Raw genomic sequence first — 7,500 nt, 5'->3', positions numbered from 1 at the left:
GTGCGCAGGTGTAAAGCAACCTTGCTAGGCATGAAGGTGTGACATCCAGGGCCTGGAAGTCTGGTGGTAGTAGTAGTATGATTTAAAGGCACAAAGTGATTGAAGTGTGCCCAGGCCCAGATCTACTTTGCTGGGCATGACTGTGTTTGACCTCTTGGGCCTGGAAGTCTGGTAGTAGTAGTAGTAGTAGTAGTATGATTTAAAGGTCCAAAGTGAATGAAGTGTGCCCAGGCCCAGAGCTACTTTGCTGGGCATGACTGTGTTTGACCTCTTGGGCCTGGAAGTCTATTTCTAGGCTTATATAAAGGGTCAAACTTCTTGAAGTGTGCCCAGGCCCAGAGCTACTTTGCTGGGCATGACTGTGTTTGACCTCTTGGGCCTGGAAGTCTGGTAGTAGTAGTAGTATGATTTAAAGGCACAAATTGATTGAAGTGTGCCCAGGCCCAGAGCTACTTTGCTGTGCATGACTGTGTTTGACCTCTTGGCTCTGGAAGTCTATTTCTAGGCTTATATAAAGGGTCAAACTTCTTGAAGTGTGCCCAGGCCCAGAGCTACTTTGCTGGGCATGAATGTGTTTGAACTCTTGGGCCTGGAAGTCTGGTGGTAGTAGTAGTATGATTTAAAGGCACAAAGTGATTGAAGTGTGCCCAGGCCCAGAGCTACTTTGCTGTGCATGACTGTGGTTGACCTCTTGGCCCTGGAAGTCTGGTGGTAGTAGTAGTATGATTTAAAGGCACAAAGTGATTGAAGTGTGCCCAGGCCCAGAGCTACTTTGCTGGGCATGACTGTGTTTGACCTCTTGGGCCTGGAAGTCTGGTAGTAGTAGTATGATTTAAAGGTACAAAGTGAATGAAGTGTGCCCAGGCCCAGAGCTACTTTGCTGGGCATGACTGTGTTTGACGTCTTGGGCCTGGAAGTCTGGTAGTAGTAGTATGATTTAAAGGTACAAAGTGAATGAAGTGTGCCCAGGCCCAGAGCTACTTTGCTGGGCATGACTGTGTTTGACCTCTTGGGCCTGGAAGTCTATTTCTAGGCTTATATAAAGGGTCAAACTTCTTGAAGTGTGCCCAGGCCCAGAGCTACTTTGCTGGGCATGACTGTGTTTGACCTCTTGGGTCTGGAAGTCTGGTAGTAGTAGTAGTATGATTTAAAGGCACAAAGTGATTGAAGTGTGCCCAGGCCCAGAGCTACTTTGCTGGGCATGACTGTGTTTGACCTCTTGGCTCTGGAAGTCTATTTCTAGGCTTATATAAAGGGTCAAACTTCTTGAAGTGTGCCCAGGCCCAGAGCTACTTTGCTGGGCATGACTGTGTTTCACCTCTTGGGCCTGGAAGTCTGGTAGTAGTAGTATGATTTAAAGGCACAAAGTGATTGAAGTGTGCCCAGGCCCAGAGCTACTTTGCTGGGCATGAATGTGTTTGACCTCTTGGGCCTGGAAGTCTGGTGGTAGTAGTAGTATGATTTAAAGGTACAAAGTGAATGAAGTGTGCCCAGGCCCAGAGCTACTTTGCTGTGCATGACTGTGTTTGAACTCTTGGGCCTGGAAGTCTATTTCTAGGCTTATATAAAGGGTCAAACATCTTGAAGTGTGCCCAGGCCCAGAGCTACTTTGCTGGGCATGACTGTGTTTGACCTCTTGGGCCTGGAAGTCTATTTCTAGGCTTATATAAAGGGTCAAACTTCTTGAAGTGTGCCCAGGCCCAGAGCTACTTTGCTGGGCATGACTGTGTTTGACCTCTTGGGTCTGGAAGTCTGGTAGTAGTAGTAGTATGATTTAAAGGCACAAAGTGATTGAAGTGTGCCCAGGCCCAGAGCTACTTTGCTGGGCATGACTGTGTTTGACCTCTTGGCTCTGGAAGTCTATTTCTAGGCTTATATAAAGGGTCAAACATCTTGAAGTGTGCCCAGGCCCAGAGCTACTTTGCTGGGCATGAATGTGTTTGAACTCTTGGGCCTGGAAGTCTGGTGGTAGTAGTAGTATGATTTAAAGGCACAAAGTGATTGAAGTGTGCCCAGGCCCAGAGCTACTTTGCTGTGCATGACTGTGGTTGACCTCTTGGCCCTGGAAGTCTGGTGGTGGTAGTAGTAGTATGATTTAAAGGCACAAAGTGAATGAAGTGTGCCCAGGCCCAGAGCTACTTTGCTGGGCATGACTGTGTTTGACCTCTTGGGCCTGGAAGTCTGGTAGTAGTAGTATGATTTAAAGGCACAAAGTGATTGAAGTGTGCCCAGGCCCAGAGCTACTTTGCTGGGCATGAATGTGTTTGACCTCTTGGGCCTGGAAGTCTGGTGGTAGTAGTAGTATGATTTAAAGGTACAAAGTGAATGAAGTGTGCCCAGGCCCAGAGCTACTTTGCTGGGCATGACTGTGTTTGACCTCTTGGGCCTGGAAGTCTGGTGGTAGTAGTAGTATGATTTAAAGGCACAAAGTGATTGAAGTGTGCCCAGGCCCAGAGCTACTTTGCTGGGCATGACTGTGTTTGACCTCTTGGGCCTGGAAGTCTGGTAGTAGTAGTATGATTTAAAGGTACAAAGTGAATGAAGTGTGCCCAGGCCCAGAGCTACTTTGCTGGGCATGACTGTGTTTGACGTCTTGGGCCTGGAAGTCTGGTAGTAGTAGTATGATTTAAAGGTACAAAGTGAATGAAGTGTGCCCAGGCCCAGAGCTACTTTGCTGGGCATGACTGTGTTTGACCTCTTGGCTCTGGAAGTCTATTTCTAGGCTTATATAAAGGGTCAAACATCTTGAAGTGTGCCCAGGCCCAGAGCTACTTTGCTGGGCATGACTGTGTTTGACCTCTTGGGTCTGGAAGTCTGGTAGTAGTAGTAGTATGATTTAAAGGCACAAAGTGATTGAAGTGTGCCCAGGCCCAGAGCTACTTTGCTGTGCATGACTGTGTTTGACCTCTTGGCTCTGGAAGTCTATTTCTAGGCTTATATAAAGGGTCAAACTTCTTGAAGTGTGCCCAGGCCCAGAGCTACTTTGCTGGGCATGACTGTGTTTCACCTCTTGGGCCTGGAAGTCTGGTAGTAGTAGTATGATTTAAAGGCACAAAGTGATTGAAGTGTGCCCAGGCCCAGAGCTACTTTGCTGGGCATGAATGTGTTTGACCTCTTGGGCCTGGAAGTCTGGTGGTAGTAGTAGTATGATTTAAAGGTACAAAGTGAATGAAGTGTGCCCAGGCCCAGAGCTACTTTGCTGTGCATGACTGTGTTTGAACTCTTGGGCCTGGAAGTCTATTTCTAGGCTTATATAAAGGGTCAAACATCTTGAAGTGTGCCCAGGCCCAGAGCTACTTTGCTGGGCATGACTGTGGTTGACCTCTTGGCCCTGGAAGTCTGGTGGTAGTAGTAGTATGATTTAAAGGCACAAAGTGAATGAAGTGTGCCCAGGCCCAGAGCTACTTTGCTGGGCATGAATGTGTTTGAACTCTTGGGCCTGGAAGTCTGGTAGTAGTAGTATGATTTAAAGGCACAAAGTGAATGAAGTGTGCCCAGGCCCAGAGCTACTTTGCTGTGCATGACTGTGTTTGACCTCTTGGCTCTGGAAGTCTATTTCTAGGCTTATATAAAGGGTCAAACTTCTTGAAGTGTGCCCAGGCCCAGAGCTACTTTGCTGTGTATGACTGTGTGACCTCTTGGCCCTGGAATTCTGGTGGTAGTAGTAGTAGTATGATTTAAAGGCACAAAGTGAATGAAGTGTGCCCAGGCCCAGAGCTACTTTGCTGGGCATGACTGTGTTTGACGTCTTGGGCCTGGAAGTCTGGTAGTAGTAGTAGTAGTAGTAGTAGTAGTAGTAGTAGTAGTATGATTTAAAGGTACAAAGTGAATGAAGTGTGCCCAGGCCCAGAGCTACTTTGCTGGGCATGACTGTGTTTGACCTCTTGGGCCTGGAAGTCTATTTCTAGGCTTATATAAAGGGTCAAACTTCTTGAAGTGTGCCCAGGCCCAGAGCTACTTTGCTGGGCATGACTGTGTTTGACCTCTTGGGTCTGGAAGTCTGGTAGTAGTAGTAGTAGTATGATTTAAAGGCACAAAGTGATTGAAGTGTGCCCAGGCCCAGAGCTACTTTGCTGTGCATGACTGTGTTTGACCTCTTGGCTCTGGAAGTCTATTTCTAGGCTTATATAAAGGGTCAAACTTCTTGAAGTGTGCCCAGGCCCAGAGCTACTTTGCTGTGTATGACTGTGTGACCTCTTGGCCCTGGAATTCTGGTGGTAGTAGTAGTATGATTTAAAGGCACAAAGTGAATGAAGTGTGCCCAGGCCCAGAGCTACTTTGCTGGGCATGACTGTGTTTGACCTCTTGGGCCTGGAAGTCTGGTAGTAGTAGTATGATTTAAAGGCACAAAGTGATTGAAGTGTGCCCAGGCCCAGAGCTACTTTGCTGGGCATGAATGTGTTTGAACTCTTGGGCCTGGAAGTCTGGTAGTAGTAGTATGATTTAAAGGTACAAAGTGAATGAAGTGAGCCCAGGCCCAGAGCTACTTTGCTGTGCATGACTGTGTTTGACCTCTTGGGCCTGGAAGTCTATTTCTAGGCTTATATAAATGGTCAAACTTCTTGAAGTGTGCCCAGGCCCAGAGCTACTTTGCTGTGCATGACTGTGTGACCTCTTGGCCCTGGAAGTCTGGTGGTAGTAGTAGTATGATTTAAAGGCACAAAGTGATTGAAGTGTGCCCAGGCCCAGAGCTACTTTGCTGGGCATGACTGTGTTTGACCTCTTGGGCCTGGAAGTCTGGTAGTAGTAGTAGTAGTAGTAGTAGTAGTATGATTTAAAGGTACAAAGTGAATGAAGTGTGCCCAGGCCCAGAGCTACTTTGCTGGGCATGACTGTGTTTGACCTCTTGGGCCTGGAAGTCTATTTCTAGGCTTATATAAAGGGTCAAACTTCTTGAAGTGTGCCCAGGCCCAGAGCTACTTTGCTGGGCATGACTGTGTTTGACCTCTGGGGCCTGGAAGTCTGGTAGTAGTAGTATGATTTAAAGGCACAAAGTGATTGAAGTGTGCCCAGGCCCAGAGCTACTTTGCTGGGCATGAATGTGTTTGAACTCTTGGGCCTGGAAGTCTATTTCTAGGCTTATATAAAGGGTCAAACTTCTTGAAGTGTGCCCAGGCCCAGAGCTACTTTGCTGGGCATGACTGTGTTTGACCTCTTGGGTCTGGAAGTCTGGTAGTAGTAGTAGTATGATTTAAAGGCACAAAGTGATTGAAGTGTGCCCAGGCCCAGAGCTACTTTGCTGGGCATGACTGTGTTTGACCTCTTGGCTCTGGAAGTCTATTTCTAGGCTTATATAAAGGGTCAAACATCTTGAAGTGTGCCCAGGCCCAGAGCTACTTTGCTGGGCATGAATGTGTTTGAACTCTTGGGCCTGGAAGTCTGGTGGTAGTAGTAGTATGATTTAAAGGCACAAAGTGATTGAAGTGTGCCCAGGCCCAGAGCTACTTTGCTGTGCATGACTGTGGTTGACCTCTTGGCCCTGGAAGTCTATTTCTAGGCTTATATAAAGGGTCAAACTTCTTGAAGTGTGCCCAGGCCCAGAGCTACTTTGCTGTGTATGACTGTGTGACCTCTTGGCCCTGGAATTCTGGTGGTAGTAGTAGTATGATTTAAAGGCACAAAGTGAATGAAGTGTGCCCAGGCCCAGAGCTACTTTGCTGGGCATGACTGTGTTTGACCTCTTGGGCCTGGAAGTCTGGTAGTAGTAGTATGATTTAAAGGCACAAAGTGATTGAAGTGTGCCCAGGCCCAGAGCTACTTTGCTGGGCATGAATGTGTTTGACCTCTTGGGCCTGGAAGTCTGGTGGTAGTAGTAGTATGATTTAAAGGTACAAAGTGAATGAAGTGTGCCCAGGCCCAGAGCTACTTTGCTGGGCATGACTGTGTTTGACCTCTTGGGCCTGGAAGTCTGGTGGTAGTAGTAGTATGATTTAAAGGTACAAAGTGAATGAAGTGTGCCCAGGCCCAGAGCCAGGCCTGGGCAGCAGGGGGCGCTCCTGGCCATGCCCAGCGAGTTTCGTGCGAATCGGACCTGGTCCGGAAGAGATACGAAGGGAAAACTCATTACTCGTCGGGGTGGCACATCCAGGCTCTCGACCCTCCCAAAGCGTCCGACCAGGGTGCACCCTGCCGGGCATGGTTAGCCGCCAGCCCCCTTCCTGGAGGTCTGGTTGGCACGGGGTTTTGATTTTTCGGTTTCATATCTCTGGGCTCCTTGGGAGCAGAAAGTCGGTTGAGGGCCCTTTGGAAAGAGCCGGGGCTGCCGTTTAACGCTGTCCAAGCGGCAGGCGAAGCGCACCCACCGTTTTTACGCTATGATTTTTTAAAACCGCCGGGGCGGCAAACACAGGGCCGGTCGGGTTTGAAGACGAATATCTCTTCGGCCCTTGGGAGGAGAGAAGCAGCGCGGGTCACCTTTGAACGCGCTCGCTGCCAGGAACGTCTGGCGTAAAAGTTTCGTGGGAATCGGACGTTCCTAGGCTGAGAAGCGAGCGCCCGCCCTCGGGCGGTCGGGGGCCCCTTTCTCATTCCCCGTCTGGGCTAAAAATACGAGGTCAGACCCGATGGACTCGGGAGACTGGAGAGTACCAGGGAGACCCTGGAAGCAGGCGACCCGACCCACGCTTCGCTGTCTCCTCGGCCCTCGGGAGTAGAAGCGCGGGGACGGTGGCGTGGGCAGCAGGGGGCGCTCCTGGCCATGCCCAGCGAGTTTCGTGCGAATCGGACCTGGTCCGGAAGAGATACGAAGGGAAAACTCATTACTCGTCGGGGTGGCACATCCAGGCTCTCGACCCTCCCAAAGCGTCCGACCAGGGTGCACCCTGCCGGGCATGGTTAGCCGCCAGCCCCCTTCCTGGAGGTCTGGTTGGCACGGGGTTTTGATTTTTCGGTTTCATATCTCTGGGCTCCTTGGGAGCAGAAAGTCGGTTGAGGGCCCTTTGGAAAGAGCCGGGGCTGCCGTTTAACGCTGTCCAAGCGGCAGGCGAAGCGCACCCACCGTTTTTACGCTATGATTTTTTAAAACCGCCGGGGCGGCAAACACAGGGCCGGTCGGGTTTGAAGACGAATATCTCTTCGGCCCTTGGGAGGAGAGAAGCAGCGCGGGTCACCTTTGAACGCGCTCGCTGCCAGGAACGTCTGGCGTAAAAGTTTCGTGGGAATCGGACGTTCCTAGGCTGAGAAGCGAGCGCCCGCCCTCGGGCGGTCGGGGGCCCCTTTCTCATTCCCCGTCTGGGCTAAAAATACGAGGTCGGACCCGATGGACTCGGGAGACTGGAGAGTACCAGGGAGACCCTGGAAGCAGGCGACCCGACCCACGCTTCGCTGTCTCCTCGGCCCTCGGGAGTAGAAGCGCGGGGACGGTGGCGTGGGCAGCAGGGGGCGCTCCTGGCCATGCCCAGCGAGTTTCGTGCGAATCGGACCTGGTCCGGAAGAGATACGAAGGGAAAACTCATTACTCGTCGGGGTGGCACATCCAGGCTCTCGACCCTCCCAAAGCGT

The sequence above is a fragment of the Electrophorus electricus genome, unplaced genomic scaffold (assembly GCF_041902795.1).
Source record: "Electrophorus electricus isolate QZ-2024a unplaced genomic scaffold, ASM4190279v1 Scaffold162, whole genome shotgun sequence".
In the NCBI taxonomy this organism is placed as follows: Eukaryota; Metazoa; Chordata; class Actinopteri; order Gymnotiformes; family Gymnotidae; genus Electrophorus; species Electrophorus electricus.
This window is presented reverse-complemented; position numbering follows the sequence as displayed.